The sequence below is a fragment of the Oryctolagus cuniculus genome, chromosome 13, assembly GCF_051225735.1.
Source record: "Oryctolagus cuniculus isolate XC-2025 breed Fujian yellow rabbit chromosome 13, ASM5122573v1, whole genome shotgun sequence".
Classification (NCBI taxonomy): Eukaryota; Metazoa; Chordata; class Mammalia; order Lagomorpha; family Leporidae; genus Oryctolagus; species Oryctolagus cuniculus.
In genome coordinates, this window is record NC_142879.1 from 95916540 (window position 1) to 95935911 (window position 19372).

At 40.2% G+C, this 19372-nt stretch overlaps 2 long non-coding RNA genes across 2 annotated transcripts; one reads left to right on the forward strand and one right to left on the reverse strand.

The window, feature by feature from the left end:
• Nucleotides 1–507: 507 nt before the first annotated feature.
• On the reverse strand, nucleotides 508–16403 carry LOC149122764 (uncharacterized). Its single transcript, XR_016219391.1, has 3 exons — nucleotides 16159–16403; nucleotides 5003–5131; nucleotides 508–779 (listed from the first exon to the last, which is right to left on the reverse strand). It is a non-coding gene; the product is annotated as an uncharacterized LOC149122764 (long non-coding RNA).
• A 157-nt stretch (nucleotides 16404–16560) lies between these two features.
• Nucleotides 16561–18883, forward strand: LOC149122765 (uncharacterized). The gene is made up of 3 exons (XR_016219392.1): nucleotides 16561–16659; nucleotides 17264–17436; nucleotides 18730–18883. It is a non-coding gene; the product is annotated as an uncharacterized LOC149122765 (long non-coding RNA).
• Nucleotides 18884–19372: the final 489 nt, after the last annotated feature.

Sequence of the window (19372 nt, forward strand, 5' to 3'; positions counted from 1 at the left end):
TTATTAGTGGTTTTTCAGGGCACCTATGTTATCAAGTACTCCTAGAAGTCCATTGAATTTCTCCATTCTACTATTTTCTTTCTGCCTGCCCCCCAGTGAAAGTAAATACTGAAAAGATATTTGTAAAGGTGTTGCTTAAATTTTTTTTTGCTCCTTCATCTTATAGTGCAGCTCAAATAATACCCACCTGCAGACAGCCTATAGGCTCATTATCATCTAGTATTTATGATTTTAGATTTGTCAACTCCTTAGGGAAAATATGTTGTTTCACAGACTTGTACCACGCTATCTGTTTAAAACACTGCCCTATACAAGAAACAAATGCAAGTACAATGCCAAAGACAGTGGAAATAGAAGTAATCACCCCAATTCAAAAGATGCAACTTTTCATAAAAGTTGAGCCTTTAGTGGAAAATGGCAAGGGATATGAGCCAAGTCACAACTGATGAACAACTGTCTGGGAGTCAACAAAAAGCCAAGGTGGATAAGAAAATTTTAACTAATTATAAGTCAAGCTATTTAATCAACACTAATTTTAATCTGTTGCTGAATTGTGTTCAAGGTAACTTAAGAAAACAATGGCCAAACTTTAATGAAAATGTTGTAATCACAACTACATCAGGTTTTTGGTAAGGTTGTGACGTCAGTTCCAATCCCACTTCCTGACTCAAAGGTACTCTGCGTTGCTTTCTTCTTTCCTTTTTGCACATTATGTGGGTCTTTGCAGCTTAAAGACCTCGCTCACCTCCAAGCAGCCATCCTCTCTGCTGCCCTCATTGCTGCCTGTAAAAATCCACAAGCAGAGAAAGCAATTTCTTTATGATTTTCTTCACAGCCATGCAGCAAGGAGTGGTCAAAAACCAGTGAAAAAGCCTACCCCAGGGGCCGGCGCCCTGGCTCACTTGGTTAATCCTCCAAGTACAGCACCAATATCTCATATGGGCACCAGGTTCTTGTCCCAGTTGCTCCTCTTCCAGTCCAGCTCTCTGCTGTGGCCTGAGAAGGCAGTGCAGGATGGTCCAAGTGCTTGGGCCCCTGGGCCCACATGGGAGACTGGGAAGAAGTACCTGGCTCCTGGCTTCAGATCGGCAAAGCGCCGGCCATTATGGCCATCTGGGGACTGAACCAACGGAAGGCTGGTTCTCTGTCTCTCTCTCACTGTCTATAACTACCTGTCAAAAAAAAGCCTACCCCAGCTAATATCTTCATAAACTACTTGTATTTTCCTTATCCAACACTTCTGTTCACTGACATAATCTAGGGACAGTGACACTGAGTTGATATAATATAATTGCAAAAGGGAAAATAATTAGGGAAACATTCCAATGGTTAAAGAGTTCACATCACTGGCTCATTAGGCTAATCCTCTTCCTGTGGTGCCGGCACCCCGGGGTCTAGTCCTGGTTGGGGCACCAGATTCTGTCCTGGTTGCTCCTCTTCCAGTCCAGCTCTCTGCTGTGGTCTGGGAAGGCAGTGGAGGATGGCCCAAGTGCTTGGGCCCTGCACCCACATGTGTACCAGGAGAAAGCACTTGGCTCCTGACTTCGGATCAGCGTAGCACGCCGACCGTAGTGGCCATTTTGGGAGTTAACCAATGGAAGGAAGACCTTTCTCTCTGTCTCTCTCTCTCACTGTCTAACTCTGCCTGTCAAAAAAAAAAAAAAGAGTTCACATCTTGCCTTGAAAAATAGCCCAATGCAATAGAGATAATGACAGAAAAATGGAGTCCTACCATTGATTTTTTGCTGTTGGCTCACCCTCCAATGGCTGCCGCGACCAGCTCACCGCATTGATCCGATGGGAGGAGCCAGGTACTTATCCTGGTCTCCAATGGGGTGCAGGGCCCAAGCACTTGGGCCATCCTCCACTGCACTCCCTGGCCACAGCAGAGAGCTGGCCTGGAAGAGGGGCAACTGGGACAGAATCCGGCACCCTGACCGGGACTAGAACCCGGTGTGCCAGCGCCACAAGGCGGAGGATTAGCCTAGTGAGCCGCGGCACCAGCCCCTACCATTGCTTTTACATTTCTCTGACTGCTAGTGTTAAACATGAAGGATACTAAAAAAGGGAGTACTCAACGTGGAGGATCCTGTAATGTCACCAAAAATCTATCTCATTAGAACAATTAGTGACTGGAGGCTGACCTTGAGAGTAGCACAGTGGCAAAGAGAACACAGGATCTCCGCAGGCTTTTCCACAGGCAGAGTCAGCCTTGCCAAGGTGAAGTGTGGGAACCAACTCTTAGTGGCTTCCCACAGATGATTTGCACATCTGATTCAAGTCACACACATGCTGCACATGGACTGTGGTCCTGCAGTTCTACTCCAGGCTGCGAGTCTATCCTGGGACCTTCTTGTTCTAGAACCCAGGGAGAAGCATCCTTGACCTGAAACAAGCAATTCTCATAGCAAAGAAAAAAGGTGAAAGACCGGGCCCTGTCAGACCATCACATTTAGAGCTCCTGTTCAAGAATGGCAAGTGCCACAATGACTCGGTTCCTTTAGTGAAAACAGGTTACAGATCCACACATGACAATGCAGCAGGGACACTGTGCACCTAGTAAGAGCTTGTGCATATCCACAAAACACAGGTGGAACTGGAATCCTCTTATCACAACACAAATTTAAATGATGATATATCCCACTCAGCTGCTGTAATTGTTTCATTTTTTTAGCTTATTCCTTAAATTTATGAAAATAGCATGGAGATGTCCTAGCTTATCAAGGAGGATGTTTGAGTTTTTTCTATAAATCGGATTATACTTGTTGAGGGCAAGATCTCATGTTTCATTAAGTAAGCATTCTGTATCTACTTTAAAAGTAATATTTTAGTACATAGGTATTATATCATGCATCTGTCACCTATAACATCTAATTTCTATGAAAATTTTGCAAAAATAAATACTATTATCTTTGTTACACAGGTTAAACTAATGAGGCTTAGAGGGTACTGAGTTAATGTGAGAGTTAATATATATGACAAAGAGGCTCACAATGAGCCTGGCATAGAGTAGTCCATCAATAAATTACAGTTTTATTACAATAAAAGGGAAACATCTAGCTTGATACATATAAATATATATATACACACATATATATATCAACTAGCTGTCTTCCTATTTTAGTTTTAGCTAATTCCTGCCTTGATGATATTAGTAAAAAATATTAACAGTGGCTCATACTTACTGTGCAAATCCAGGCCATAACAGAGTAGGACAATACCTAGCTGAACATTCTTCTATACTTTTTTTTATTCATTATTATTGTTTATTTGAAAGTCAGAGTTGCGGAGAGAAAAGGGGAGAGAGAGAGAGAAAGAGAGTGAGAATCTTTAATCTGCTGGTTCACTTTCCAGATGACTGCAAAAGTCAGGGCTGCACCAGGCGGAAGCCAGGAGCCTGGAGCTTCATCCAAGTCTCCCATATAGATGGAAGGGGCTCAAGCACTTGGGTCATCTTCTATTGCTTTTCCCAGGCCATTAGCAGGGAGCTGGGTCAGAAGAGGAGCAGAAAGCACAAGAACAGGCACCCAGTTGGGACACCAGCATCGCAGGTGATGGTTTCAGAGTTTGTTGAAAAAAAAAAAAAAAAAAACGCTATTTCTGCCAAAAAAAAAAAAAAAAGGGCAGAGAATCTTGGTTTTATTTTTGGCAATTTTAAAATGACGTTCTTGGGCAGGCGCCGCGGCTCACTAGGCTAATCCTCCGCCTTGCAGCGCCGGCACACCGGGTTCTAGTCCCGGTCGGGGCGCCGGATTCAGTCCCGGTTGCCCCTCTTCCAGGCCAGCTCTCTGCTGTGGCCAGGGAGTGCAGTGGCAGATGGCCCAAGTGCTTGGGCCCTGCACCCCATGGGAGACCAGGAGGAAGCACCTGGCTCCTGCCTTGGGATCAGCGCGGTGCGCTGGCCGCAGCGCGCTGCCGTGGCAGCCATTGGAGGGTGAACCAACGGCAAAGGAAGACCTTCCTCTCTGTCTCTCTCTCTCACTGTCCACTCTGCCTGTCAAAAAAATAAAAAATAAATAAATAAAATGGCATTCTTCAAAGATAGCTTAACTTCAACATCGTCTACTTGATTTTTCTGGATCTGTACCAAAAAACTAAACCTCAGTGGTGACGTGCATCTTCACCACAGCACATTTCAGAAGATGCTGAGCTGTGTCGTTCTAGCAGTCACATTAGAGGTCCATCCAAGAACACAGTTTAAACACAGGGAGATTCAAGTCTGCAGGCATTCACAAGGAGTGAGAAAACCTTCATTCAAGTTTACAAAGGAAATGGAGTAACTGATACAAAAAAGAATTTTAAAAAAGTTCATTGTCAAGTGCCTGGCATTTTTCTCAGTGCTTCGTTTTCACAGATGATTTCCTATGTCAAGAGATTCAAAGACTTGACAACGCTACACTCATGGTAACCTAGGAAACATAATCAACAATAGCCTCCTTGGCAATCATGAAAATGAAGTTATATTAAAATAACAAATATTTCTGTTCCTCTTGTCTAAGCAATTATACTAATTAGATTGAAAAATCCTGACATTTCCAATTAGCATTTATAACAAAATGTATATCTGCGAGTATAACAGAAGGTAAATACTGACTTGTGAAAAAAGATTAAATTGCATAAACAGTACAATATGTTAATATTAATATCCACTGCTAGTATTTTTGAATTGACACAATAATTTATATTGTAAGTGTTAATAAAAATATAACCAAAGTATTTGGAAATAAAAGCTGTCAAGTTGGGCTGAAAGCAAACAGAAAGCAAAATAGATAAATAAATAGCTCAGTTTCAAGTAGAAATTCTGCTGCTGTTAGAACACACTAACTACATATCAAGAAAGGCATTCTCCAGGTCTCCAGACCTACTTGTCTGCTACGTATTGTAATGATTTGAAAACACGAAGTTGTGAATATGTGGTACAGTGGTTAGGAAACCACCTGTGGTGCCTGCATGTAATATCAGAATCCCTTGATTTGAGCCCACTTTCCATTTACGATTGCACCTGCCTGCTAATGTGTCCTCCGAAGGCCGCACGTGATGGTTCAAGTACTTGGGTCGGTACCAACCATAGGTTTCAGCTTGCTTCAGCTGTAGTTGTTGCAGGCATTTGTAGAATGAAGTCTCCCTCATTCTGTCTCAAATGAATAAATAAATAAATGCAAATGAAATGAACAAAAGTAAATTTAAAAATGTAAACAAAGTTGCTTAAAGAGATGGAAACACTAACTGACATGATTTGGGCATCACTCATTGAATATGTGTCTGAGGTTATCACACTTCACCCCATGCATATGTCCACTTAAAATCAAGAATCAATACACAGGGGTGGGTGTTATGGTACTGGCTTAAGTTTCTGCTTGGGAGGCCCACATCACATATGAGACTGCCTGGGATCGAGTCCAGCCTCTGATTCCCATTCAGCTTCCTGCTAATGTGCACTTTGAAGAAGCAGCAGATGATGGCTCAAGTACTTGTGTCCCTGCCATCCACATGGGAGACCCAGATTAAGTTCTTAGCTGCTGACTTAAGTCTGGTCCAGCCCTGGATTTTGCCAGCATTTGGGGAGTGAAGCAGCAAACGTAATATCTCTCTCTCTTTGTGTTTTAAATAATAGTAATAATAATAATATTATTATGTTAATTAGGACAAATGTGCCATATTTTAATGTTTGTATATGGCAAATACAAAAACACATTTTCCTACATTTTTCTTCAAAAGCCTCATTTCCTAGGTAAAACCCTGTCTCAATTAAATATATCATGAGCACAAAGATGTATAAACTTGAAAAAGGATAACTGATTTCAAATGTAAAGCCATAGTTACAAATTGTTCCTTCAAAATGATGATAAATAGTGTATCAAAAACCAGGAGAAATATGCGGCTTAATGATAATGTCATTGTGATTTTTAATTTGGCATTCTCAGTCTCAGACAAACGCATCCTTATTAATTACTCTTACAAACAGCTGTGATATATTCTACAGGTTTTGAAATCGGCAATATCACACATTGAAAGAGGCAAGTAGAGGAGACAGTTTCACATTCTTGTCTCTCAAATCAAGTTTGAAAGTTTTTTTTTTTTTAAATGTTTGATTAATCATAAAATCAGAAGCAAATTAGAGTGGTGCCATTGCGGCACAGAGAATTTGTCATATGTTTTGGAAACATGATAAAAGATCTTTTATGGAGGAAAATGAGAGAAGAATCCCAAGACTCACAGAAGAAGAATTTGTTACAAGATTAATCTCCCATTTCACATATGCCATGAGATAGGTCTGGTCAGGCTCTGCCTTCCTTTTATTAGGAAAGCAATGGAAATAGAAGATCAGTACAACATTAAACACACACACACAGAGAGAGAAAGGAATGCACCTTCCAGTATTAGGTCAACTTCCTTGTTCTTATTAACTATTTGAAATATGGCCCAGTGATTTCTGTTGATGCCATTATATATGGCATGACATTAAATGGCATAAGCATTTCAAAGGACATATGAACATTTAGTCATATTTATGTGAAGAAAATACGGAGAATTTGAAACACAGTATTTGATAGCTGTTATTGTCATTAATATTTCCTGTAATACCACCGATATCCCTGATAATCTGGCATTTTTGAGATCATTCGTAAAAAGAGAGAGAAAGCTATTTAGTAATTACCTGCACATTAATTTTCTTGATACAGGTGCAAGAAGCAAGTTTCACACAAAAGACATGAGCTAGGGTGAGCATTAGTTTTAAAGCCCGTTTGTAGATAAACTGTCTTCTGACTCAGCCTTCGCATTTCTACTCTAAATCTGTTCTCCCCTAAGTGACCCCCCTCAATAAGAGTTCTTCACAGTTCTCTTGAGACCACAGTTACACAATATAATGCTAAACCCGAACTTTACAGATGGGCAGCAGTTTCACCACTATTTTATTGTGTATTCATCGCATGTTACAGCATGATTCCATGTTCCAGGAACTATTCTAATTGTTGGAGGTTCCCTAAGTGGGGAAGAGGCATTCCCTGTCTATGTGGAGGTGTTGAGATCTCTTGCCTGCATTTAATTAAAAATCAGACCTTTAAATTTGTATTTTGTTGCAGAACTGTAACTTGTGAAGAAATCAGATTTTCCTTAAAATCAACAATGATTTGACAGCCTGAATATAAAGCTTGAAGAATCTTCTTTGGCCTTGCCTTATCTTTTATCTAAAATTTGCTGAATTACCCAACTATGGAGGTGCAGCTTTATCAATAGTTCTTTTATTTATTTATTTTTTTGACAGGCAGAGTAGACAGTGAGAGAGAGAGACAGGGAGAAAGGTCTTCCTTTTGCCGTTGGTTCACCCTCCAATGGCCACCATGGCCGGCACACCGTGCTGATCTGATGGCAGGAGCCAGGTGCTTTTCCTGGTCTCCCATGGGGTGCAGGACTCAAGCACTTGGGCCATCCTCCACTGCACTCCCTGGCCACAGCAGAGAGCTGGCCTGGAAGAGGGGCAACCGGGACAGAATCCGGCGCCCCGACCGGGACTAGAACCCGGTGTTCCGGCTCCGCAAGGCAGAGGATTAGCCTAGTGAGCCGCGGCACCAGCCTATCAATAGGTCTAATATCCAACACACAGTTAAATTAAGAACTCGTCATTTCACTTCAAAGTTTTGCTTAATTTTGACTTGAATTTAAAACAGACACATCCAGCAAACCTGCAGATTTCTTTGCTAACATGATACCTTCAATTTTCAGTTAATTTTCTTTTGGAAAATAACTGTCAAAGGTAACCATAGAAAATAAATGAGGAACTCAGTTTTCTATTTTTCAGTACCCTCTTAACATTACTAAGTTTTTGTGGATTAAACCAATCTTAATTTCTGGGAAAAAGTCACATATCAGTATGATTTCTTATTTCTCATCTTTTTTCTTTAAAAAAAATACTTGTAACTTTGCCTAAAAGAACAAAATGCCCATGAGAGTACTAAAAAAGAAAACTGAGATTCTGAATTAGGGATGAAGTGGTAAGAAGGGCTAAAAGTTATTCACTGCCACATACATGCCTTAATTTCATATTTGAGTCTTTATGTTCAATACAATTTATAATTAAATGTGTATGTTTGAAAATAAGGATTATAAATGAAGAAGCAGCCAGGCTCCTTTGAAATTGTTGCTTTTGGTTTATGGTTTACAAGGTAATGTTTTCTGAGATAGTAGAAGAAAAAAGGATGATCAAGTAATATATCTAGAATGATGTAATTTCATTTAAATTCTCCAAGTAAAAGTTGAACTCAAAATTCATTGAAACTAAAGGACATAAACTATAAATTTCCTTTTTCTCTAATTCTTTCTTTCTCTGCTTCATATTGCTTCTCTACCTTTATATGTAAATGTTTGATAAATATGTTCACAATCCTCCATCCTTTTATGTAAATTTTCTCTTAGTGATACTGTGCAAACAGCTATTTTCCTTCTGTAAAAATTGTCTGAGTGTAGCCCATTCTTTCCTCCATTAATTTTCTTCTTTGAAACATTTATTTATGGCTATAGACACTATTTTCAGAACTGGATATACAGATGCATAGAATATGCAAAAGATCAGTCTGGAACTTAATTACAGTGGTGATAATTCCTACAAAAAGCTAATGCAAGACCAAGGATTGTTAGAAGTATGTATCTGAGACAGTATTAAGTGATGTGAAAAGATAAGAAGATGAGATGTAAATAACTTGTTAGGTAGAGGTGACCAGGCACAGCTAAAGAAGACAGCCAATTGAGAGGCTTTGCAACAAAGTAAGGAGAAGTCAGGAAAGAAGCTAGGGTTGCAGCTGAATATAGAGCTGGGAAGTTTGAGGAAAACAAAGAAATCTGTGAGACTGAGATGGAGTGAAGGAGGAACAGAGTGGCACACCATGACATCTGCTAGGGATTGAAGGTGTTCCTCCATATACGTACATTGAATCCCAAACTCCCATGGGGTAATGTATGGAGGTGTGTATGCCTTTGGGAGGTATTTAGATTTGGATTTGCATGAGGACAGGAGAGGCCTCATGAGGTCCCAATGATGAAATCACCTCCAATACAAGAAGAGATGGGAGAGCATCTGTTCTTCTCCCCACCCCATCTCTCCACCAGCTTCCAATCAGGTGGAGACACAGGCACACAGTCAGATGGCAGCTAACTGCAAGCCAGGATGTAGACACCTACCATGAGCCAGCCTGCCTGGACTCCAAAACTGACAGAAAATTAACTTCTGTTATTTACAAGTTAATTAGTCCTGGAGGTTTGTTATGGGAGTCTAGGAAGGTTAATTCAAAATCTGAGAATTAGAATTTTCCAGCAAGATGGTGGAATAGGAAGGGAGCACACTGATAGTCCAGGAAGAGACAGTTTAATAAAAGTGGAGATACTGCAGGTTCAAGGAAGAGTTGGGGAAGAAACAGCAGAGGAAACTCTTCCGGAACTAGTGATTCACAGTGGACCTGCATGGAGGGCGTGGGAGCCCACGGCTCGGGACACCAGTGGTGGAATCTATGCACCAGCACTGGAACGCGAGGTGAGCCGAACCTCAATAGCCCGAGACACTGGCAGGAAAGCAGAAGGAGGAGCCTAGAGGGAACGAGGCTTGAAGCCCCGTGGGGGGAAGTTCACCAGGCTAACTAGAGGAGAGAGGGAAAAAAAAAAGGACCAGTACAAACACGAGTTTCTCTCTCTCTGCTCACCTCTCAAAGGCAAGCAAGACAAAGAGCAGGTGCCATTTTGGTCATACGTCATAAGCGGCGTGACCTCAGGTCTGCACCCGCCCTTAGCCAAGCAGAAAAACCTGACTCTGGGGGGAGTGAAATAACAGGAGATTAGGATCTAGTGAATGTGTGGAGCTAATGAACTGAGGATGTGAAAAAAGAGATGGTGGGTGAGAGAACTCACGGAGTTCACGTGAGTACTCTCCAGAGATGCTACAATTAGGTAACCCTGGCAACCCAGTGGGAGACTGCAGGAGAATTTGAGCCCACATTGAGGGTAGAACAGATTCCCTGTGTGGTCCTTGGAAAAGAGCAGGTGAATGTTATACCCACAGGAGCCAGAGATTGGAAACTGACTACCTTCAATTCTGCTCAGCTGTGAGGAATTACTTCCCTTCAGAATCAAAAGAGAGAGAGAGAGAGAGATTCACCACACCTCACCTGGGAGTGCCACTTTTGGCACACCCTTAACCTGAGGAACCAAACAGAGATCTCTGGCCACACCCATCTCAATCCTCTAAGGCTGCATCAGAAGCAGACAATCCACTTAATACAGTCATAGTATAACATAGTATAACAAATCCACAATGCCAAGCAACAAACGCAGAAACCGAGGAAACAAGAACAACGAAGACATTATGTTGCCTCCTAATGAAAAAGACACCCCAAGCCAAGATTATGAAGATGATGAGATAGAAGAAATGCAAGATACAGATTTCAAAAAATGTATAAGAACATTTATAAGTTTTCAAAAACAAATGCTTGAGCTACATAAATCCTTACTGGACAGGATAGAAAATCTCTTTCATGAAAATGAAATCTTAAGGAGGAATCAAAATGAAATGCAGAAACTAGTAGAACAGGAAAGTGTGATAGTGAAGAGAAATCAAAATGAAATGAAGAACTCAATAGATCAAATGACAAACACATTAGAGAGCCTTAAAAACAGAATCAGTGAGACAGAAGAGAGAATATCAGACTTAGAAGACAGAGCACAGGAAAGTATACAGTCAAACCAAAGAAAAGAAGAGAAAATTAGAAATCTAAAAAATATTGTTGGGAATCTACAGGATACTATTAAAAAAAAAAAAAAAAAACATTTGGGTTCTAAGAGTTCCTGAAGGCATGGAGAGGGAGAAAGGATTAGAAGGCCTTTTTAGTGAGATGCTAGCAGAGAACTTCCTGGGTTTGGAGAAGGACAGAGACATCCTAGTACAGGAAGCTCATAGAACCCCTAGTAAATATGGTCAAAAGAGATCCTCACCACGACACATTGTAATTAAACTCACCACAGTGAAACACAAAGAAAAGATTCTAAAATGTGCAAGAGAGAAACGTCAGATTACTCTCAGAGGATCTCCAATTAGACTCACAGCAGACTTCTCATCAGAAACCCTACAGGCTTGAAGGGAATGGCGAGACATAGCCCAGGTACTAAGAGAGAAAAACTGCCAGCCCAGAATATTATATCCTGCCAAGCTCTCATTTGTGAATGAAGGTGAAATAAAGACCTTTCATAGCAAACAGAAATTGAAAGAATTTGTCGCCACTCGTCCAGCCTCGCAAAAGATGCTTAAAGATGTATTATACACAGAAACACAGAAACACGGTCATCAATATGAAAGAAGGTAAGGAAGGAAACCTCACAGCAAAAGATCACAGGAAGTTCAAAGAATATATAAGAAAATATCTTTGGCAAATGGCAGGGCAAATTTACTACCTATCAGTAGTTACATTGAACGTTAATGGCCTCAACTGTCCAGTTAAAAGACACCGATTGGCTGATTGGCTTAAGGAACAAAACCCAATTTGCTGCTTACAAGAAACACATATTTCCAACAAAGATGCATGCAGACTGAAAGTGAAAGGCAGGAAAAAGATAGACCATGCCAACAGAAATGAAAAAAGAGCGGGTGTAGTCATCTTAATATCAGACAAAATACACTTTAACAAAAAACTGTTAACAGAGACAAAGAGGGCATTATATAATGACTAAGGGATCAGTTCAACAGGAAGATATAACGATTATCAATGTATATACACCTAATTACAGGGCACTGGTTTGTTTAAAAGATTTGTTAAGGGATTTGAGGGGAGACTTAGACTCCAATACAATAGTACAGGGGACTTCAATACTCCACTCTCAGAAATAGACAGATCAACAGGACAGAAGATCAACACAGATACTGTAGATTTAAACGACACTATAGCCCAGATGTATCTAACAGATATCTACAGAACTTTTCATCCTACACATAAAGAATTAACATTCTTCTCAGCAGTACATGGAACCTGTTGTAGGATTGACCACATACTAGGCCATAAAGCAAGTCTCAGCAAATTCAAAAGAATTAGAATCATATGATGCAGCTTCTCAGACCATAGGGGAATGAAGTTGGAAATTAGCAACTCAGGAATCCCTAGAGCATATGCAAACACATGGAGATTGAACAACAGGCTCCTGAATGAACACTGGGTCATAGAAGAAATCAAACTGAGAAATCAAAAATTTTCTGGAAGTACATGAGGATAACAACATAACATACCAAAATTTATGGGATACAGCAAAAGCAGTGTTAAGAGGAAAGTTTGTAGAAATAGGTGCCTACATCAAGAAATTGGAAAGGCATCATATAAATGAGCTTTCAATTCATCTCAAGGATCTAGAAAATCTGCAGCAAACCAGACCCAAATCTAGTAGGAGAAGAGAAATAATTAAAATCAGAGAAGAAATCAACAGGATTGAATAAAAAAAAAATTACAAAAAATCAGCCAAACGAGGAGCTGGTTTTTCGAAAAATAAACAAAATTGACACCCCATTGGCCCAACTAACTAAAAAAAGGAGAAAAAAGGCCCAAATCAATAAAATCAGAATTGACAAAGGAAAAGTAACAACAGACACCACAGAAATAAAAAGAATCATGAGAAATTACTACAAAGAGTTGTATGCCAGCAAACAGGGATATCCATCAGAAATGGATAGATTACTGAACACATACAACCTACCTAAATTGAACCATGAAGACACAGAAAACTTAAACAGACCTATAAGTGAGACAGAAATTGAATCAGTAATAAAGGCCCTCCCAACAAAGAAAAGCCCAGGACCAGGTGGATTCACTGCTGAATTCTACTAGACATTTAAAGGAGAACTAACTCAAATTCTTCTCAAAATATTCAGAACAATCAAAAAAGAGGGAATCCTCCCAAATTCTTTCTATGAAGCCAGCATCACCTTAATTCCTAAGGTGAAAAAAAGATGTAGCATTGAAAGAAAATTACAGACCAATATCCCTGATGAACATAGATGCAACAATGCTCAATAAAATCTGGCCAATAGAATGCAATAACACATCAGAAAAGATCATCCACCCAGACCAATTGGGATTTATCCCTGGTATGCAGGGATGGTTCAGTGTTCAAAAATCAATCAATGTGATACACCACATTAACAAACTACAGAAGAAAAGCCATAAGATTATCTCAATAGATGCAGAGAATGCATTTGATAAAATAAAACACCCTTTCATGATGAAAACTCTAAGCAAACTGGGTTTGGAAGAAACATTCCTCAATGCAATCAAAGCAATTTATGAAAAACCCACAGCCAGCACCCTATTGAATGGGGAAAAATTGGAAGCATTTCCACTGAGATCTGATACCAGACAGGGATGCCCACTCTCACCACTGCTAATCAATATAGTTCTGGAAGTTTTAGCCAGAGCTATTAGGCTAGAAAAAGAAATTAAAGGAATACAAATTGGGAAGGAAGAAGTCAAACTATCTCTCTTTGCAGATGATATGATTCTTTATTTAGGGAACCCAAAGAACTCTACTAAGAGACTATTGGAACTCATAGAAGAGTTTGGCAAAGTAGCAGGATATAAAATCAATGCACAAAAATCAACAGCCTTTGTACACACAGGCAATTCCATGGCTGAGAAAGAACTTATAAGATCAATCCCAAGATCAATCCCATTCACAATAGCTACAAAAACAATCAAATACCTTGGAATAAACTTAACCAAGGATGTTAAAGATCTCTATGATGAGAATTACAAAATCTTAAAGAAATAAATAAAACAAGATATAAAAAAATGGAAAAATCTTCCATGCTCATGGATTGAAAGAATCAATATCATCAAAATGTCCATTCTACCAAAAGCAATTTATAGATTCAATGTGACACCAATCAAAATACCAAAGACATTCTTCTCAGATCTGGAAAAAATGATGCTGAAATTCATATGGAGACACAGGAGACCTCAAATAGTTAAAGCAATCTTGTACAACAAAAACAAAGCTGGAGGCATCACAATACAATTTTTCCAGACATACCAAAGGGCAGTTGTTATCAAAACAGCATGGTACTGGTACAGAAACAGATGGATAGACCAATGGAACAGAAAAGAAACACCAGATATCAATCCCAACATCTATAGCCAACTTATAGTTGATCAAGTATCTAAAACTAATCCCTGGAGCAAGGACAGTCTACTCAATAAATGCTGCTGGGAAAACTGGATTTCCACGTACAGAAGCATGAAGCAAGACCCCTACCTTACACCTTACACAAAAATCCACTCAACATGGATTAAAGACTTAAATCTATGACCTGACACCATCAAATTTTTAGAGAACATCGGAGAAACCCTGCAAGATACAGGTACTGCCAAGACTTCTTGGAAAAGACCACGGAAGCACAGGCAGTCAAAGCCTAAATTAACATTTGGGAAGGCATCATATTGAGAAGTTTCTGTACTGCAAAAGAAACAGTCATGAAAGTGAAGAGGCAACAGACAGAATGGGAAAAAATATTTGCAAACTATGCAACAGATAAAGGGTTAATAACCAGAATCTACAAAGAGATCAAGAAACTCCCCAACATCAAAACAAACAGCCCACTTAAGAGATAGGCCAAGGACCTCAATAGACATTTTTCAAAAGAAGAAATCCAAATGGCCAACAGACACATGAAAAAATGTTTAAGATCACTAGCAATCAGGGAAATGCAAATCAAAACCACAATGAGGCTTCACGTCACCCTGGTTAGAATGGCTCACATGCAAAAATCTTCCAACAACAGTTGCTGGCAAGGATGTGGGGAAAAAGGGACACTAACCCACTTTTGGTGGGAATGCAAACTGTTAAAGCCACTATGGAAGTCAATCTGGAGATTCCTCATAAACCTGAATATAACCCTAGCATTCAACCCAGCCATCCCACTCTTTGGAATTTACCCAAAGGAAATTTAAATGGCAAACAAAAAAGCTGTCTGCACCTTAATGTTTATTGCAGGTCAATTCACAATAGCTAAGGCCTGGAATCAACCCAAATGCCCATCAACAGTAGACTGCAGAAATGAATTATGGGACATGAACTCTGTAGAATATTATATAGCGGTCAAAAACAATGAAATCCGGTCATTTGCAACAAAATGGAGGAATCTGGAAAACATCATGCTAAGTGAATTAAGCCAGTGCCAAAGGGACAAATATCATATGTTAACCCTGATCGATGATGACTAACCAACCACCAAAAAGGAAAGCTGTTGAAGTGAAAGGGACACTATGAGAAACAGTGACTTGATCAGCCCTTGTCCCGACTGTTAATGTACAATTTAATACTTTATCCCTTTTAGTATTTTTTTGTTCTAATTAATACTATTGGTTGAACTCTGTAATTACCACACAATTATTCTTAGGTGTTTAAATTTAACTGAAAAGTGATCCCTGTTAAATATAAGAGTGGAAATAAGAGAGGGAGGAGATGTACAATTTGGGACATGCTCAATCGGACTTGCCCCAAATGGTGGAGTTAGAAACGTGCCAGGGGATTCCAATACAATCCCATCAAGGTTGCATGTACTAAGGCCATCTCACTAGTCCAAGTGATCAATTTCAGTTCACAATTGATCACACTGATAGGTCTAAGAGTCAAAGGGATCACACAAACAAGACTAGTGTCTGCTAATACTAACTGATAGAATTAAGAAGGGAGAGAACGATCCAACATGGGAAGCGGGTTACACAGCAGACTCCTAGAAGGGCATATGTCCTAAACAGCACTCTGGCCTCAGAATCAGCCCTTAAGGCATTCAGATCTGGCTGAGGAGCCCATGAGAGTATTTCAGGCATGGAAAACTAAGACACTGTGGCAAATAGAAAAAAAAAAAAAAAAGAGGACCTAAATAAAAGATCTCTGTGAGTGAGATCCCAGTAGAAAGAATGGGCCATCAAAGAAGGAAGAAGGAGGTACCTTTCTCTGCAGGGAGGAGAAAAGTTCCACTTTGACTATGACCTTGTCTAAATAAGATCAAAGTCAGTGAACTCAAGAGTCTTCCATAGCCTTGGAAACTCATGACTGGAGCCTAGGGAGATTACTGATGCCATAAACAAGAGTGTCAAATTGTTAAGTCAACAACAGGAATCACTGTGTACTTACTCCCCATAAGGAATTAAATCTCGGGTGTCGCTCCCCCTCTTCGTGGAGGAACGACACAGGACCCTGCGCTGTTCTTTTGTCTGCTCGGCCCTCCCCGTGTTTGCTGCTAGTTCTTCCCGGGTTGGCTACCGTCCCTTCCACCTCCGTGGAAGGGTGGTTCCCCCTGCCACTTTCCCCACTTCCGCGGGGGAGTGGCACACTGCCGGCCGGCTCTCTCGGGGGCTGCACAGGTGTTCCTCTTAGATGTTCCTGGTGCATGTTGTCTCCTCCTTTATAGTCCTCTTCCACCAATCCCAACTCTGCTACTCACATTCCGAGTACGCTGCTCTCCTGCAATCAGGAGCAGGATCAGCTCCTGCAGGTCATCACTCAAGTTGGCGAGAGGCAGCTGCGTAGAAGCTGTTTACTCCTCTCCCAGCGCCATATTGTGGGAGAGCAGATGCATAGAATAAGTCTTAATTCCGGTAACTTATTTTAGTCCGAGTTGCTCCCCACACTCGGGTATGCTGAAAGTTTGATAGTTATTTAATGTTGGCTCTGTGAAGTAGGCAGTTTAATAAATAGCTTTGTCATGGAGGGCAGAGGCCTACTCTACTAATATAAATTTAGAAGCCATCCATATGTAGATGAATGAGTGACAGGAACTTGAATGACGTTACTCAGGGAGTTGATATTCTAAGAAAGCAAAATGATCCAAAGGCTAGGCTGTGTTATCCTCCAATAGGCAAGGGTCCAGGGACAAGAAAGCAATAGCAAACAAGAGCAAGAAAGTGAGGCAGGAGAAAACCCAACTGAAAAATCATACAAGGCTATGCTCAGTGCTGCTTTAGGATAAGTAAGAAGGGAACATAGAATAAACTTAAACTCAGCAGTATGGAATTTATTGGTGACTCTTTTTTCAAGTTTTTTATTTATTTATTAGAGAGGTAGAGTTAAAGTGAGAGGGAGAGACAGAGAGAGGTCTTCCATCCACTGATTCATTCCCCAAATGGCCTCAACAGCTGGAGCTGAACTAATCCGAAGCCAGGAGCTAGGAGCTTTTTCCAGGTCTCCCACATGGGTGCACAGGCCCAAATACTTAGGCAATCTTCTACCGCTTTTCCAGGCCAGAGCAGAGAGCTGGATCAGAAGAAGAGCTGTTGGAACTTGAACAAGAAGAGCAGCTGATTTTGAAACAATGCCCATGTGGGACACAGGTGCTGCAAGAGGAGGCGTTAGCCACTACACCACAGCACCAGGCCTACTGGTGACTCTTGGCAGACAACTCTTGGTGGAGTGGTGAGTTGATGGTGATTTTAATAATGAACATTTCAGAAATAATAGGGGAAAGAGTTCCTAAGGGTCTTGTGCTTAAATGTCCGTTCAGAAGACATTTCCTATAGCTTGAAAGAGAAACAAGTTGGTGACTGAGAGTGAAGATATTTTTAGACTTATTGGATAGGAAATGCAGAAAACAGCATAAAGTATATTATTTTCTCATTATCAGAATCAACAATTATAATTTTGTTAGAGTTGTTTTATCTCTTTTTTTTTGTAGTTTTTCGAGGCATTATAAAGCAAATAGCTAATGTGGTGGAATGAGAAGGCCATATCAAGATGGCCGCTGGCAACAGAAACTGCCTGGCAACAGGCTGTGCTTGGATGGCTTCAGAAACCATATACCAACAAAGCCTGACTGACAACAGGCTGTGATTGGATGGCTTCAGAAACTGCCTGGCAACAGGCTGTGATTGGTTAGGGCACAGACCACCCTTGACTGGATTGGCCACCTTGGCTATATAAGCTGTTGTAGCAACTGAAATAAACGAGTCTGCGAGCTGCTTGCCTCTGGTCTGCTTTCACCCAGCTCCCAGAGTCTGTGTGGTGACTCCGCGCCTCTTGCCCCCACCACACTCCTCCTCTCAGAAGGAATCAACCTCAACACCCTAGTATTAGTTTATTTCACCCACATAGATTTTGGTATTCATGTCTAAAAATATCAGCAATTTTCTCATAACCACAATGTTTTATTAGGACAATAAAAGTAATACAGTGTCCTAGGTATCATGAAGTCATCCACAAAAATAGTGTTTTCTCTCCTTTCATGTTGACAGGAATTGTCTGATTATATATTGTGGGGAAAGATCTTTTAAAAAGGAAAAAAAAGTGGGGAAGCAAAACAGAAGCAAGATCCCAGTGGAAATGGCACCAAAGGGAGTAAGGTCCAGTGCCCAAGGCGAGAAGGTGATCTTGGCTCCTAGCTCTCTCAGTTTGTTAATAACATTGAGAGAGAAAGACAAGTACACTGCAGCTTGTAGGAGGCAGACAGGTTTGTTTGTCATGCATGACTGCATTCATAATTCTCTCCAACTCCAGCTACAATTTTTTAAATTCCTTATTCACATGGAAAACATTATGAAGCAAATGCTAAAGATTGCAGATCACCATTCTGCTAATTCTTACGCAAATGAAAAATGCTAATATTAATATAATATATTAAAAGTTCAAAGCTCAATTTGGGAATTTATTTTATAAAAGGTCAGTATTGCTATGTAATTTTTCATTAATCATATCCTTTTCTTATTTTAATAGGAGTTGTGAAGTAATGTAGAGAAATCTTTACCACTGCAAATGGATGAAGGCAGCTTGACATTTTATATTGTTATACTGGCACTTCTCTATCCTAATACAAAATGGAATTCTCTCATTCATTGGATAGAAGATTTTAATGGCCATTTTTCTTTGTTTCAATGAGGAGCAAACTGTTGCTAAAATTACATTTATTAAAAAATTATGATATCTTCTATGTCAAACACTATCAAATCAATGTTTCTCATTCCCTTAGTCAGAGTCACAATATCAAACTCTTCTCATTTGAGAGTAAGAGAAAGAGAAAGGGAGAGAATGGAGGGAGAGATCTACCCTCCACTTGTTTAGTCTCCAAAGGTAGGCAACAGCTGGAGCAGGGTCCGGTTTAAGCCAGAAGATGGCAATTCAAGGGTCTCCAAAGGCAGTGATAAGAACTCAACTATTCTATTCTTCATTTGCTACCTCCAAGAGTATGCATTAGCAGGAAGCTGGAATACGAAGCAGAGCTGGGACTTCAATATGGAATGCTGGTATCTCAAGTAGTGACTTTTTAAATATTAATTAATTAATTTGAACAGCAGAGTTACAGAGAGAGAGAGACGGAGAGACAGAGACAGACAGAAATTTTGCATCCACTGGGTCACTG